Here is a 795-nt window from a genome sequence, read left to right as displayed (position 1 = left end):
CATCTAGGCTACCATCTAGGCTGGCACCTAGGCTGTCATCTGGATCTAGATGACAGCCTAGATGACAGACTAGATGCCGGCTTAGATGCCAGCCTAGATGACAGCCTAGATGACAGCCTAGATGACAGCCTAGATGACAGCCTAGATGACAGTCTAGATGACAGTCTAGATGACAGTCTAGATGCCAGCCTAGCTGCCGGCCTAGATGCCAGCCCAGATGACAGCCTAGATGACAGCCTAGATGCACATTTACTAACACCAATGTTCCAATATTGTCTAACAGGTTGTCAGGTATACCAACAGTTCAACAAAAGTCTCCACACAGAGAGTGGCCACCACTGGAGAATGTTGGTGGCCACCAGGTTCCCAGGACGTCTGCAACACGTTGGAATTTCAAGAGGAGAACCGTCAACGCTGCTCTGCAATGTCACCTGCATTGATTGACTGTTGCAGCATTCTGGAAGACTCTAAGTCAAGAGACAATGGATCTGCAGCAGCTGTATTAAGATAACTGTGAGTGATTCTCAATCATGTTATGGTTGGGAATTTTCTTAAAAGTTATGCCTGGTGTTGACATCATGTTTTCTCAGTCTAGAAATATTGATGCAGGCTAAGGCTTCATTAAAAGCTTTCGCTTCTGTAGTTCAGTAATTAAGAGATGAATGTGAAGCTTTTGCGCCGTCACGTGAGGGAAACAAGACAATTTATCAGATCAGATGTAGCAAAGGAGGTGAGTGAGGTCTTCGCAGGACGAGGTTCAGCTTCACTCATTGTCTAGAAGCAGCAAGTTACTAT

The sequence above is a fragment of the Procambarus clarkii genome, chromosome 43 (assembly GCF_040958095.1).
Source record: "Procambarus clarkii isolate CNS0578487 chromosome 43, FALCON_Pclarkii_2.0, whole genome shotgun sequence".
Classification (NCBI taxonomy): domain Eukaryota; kingdom Metazoa; phylum Arthropoda; class Malacostraca; order Decapoda; family Cambaridae; genus Procambarus; species Procambarus clarkii.
This window is presented reverse-complemented; position numbering follows the sequence as displayed.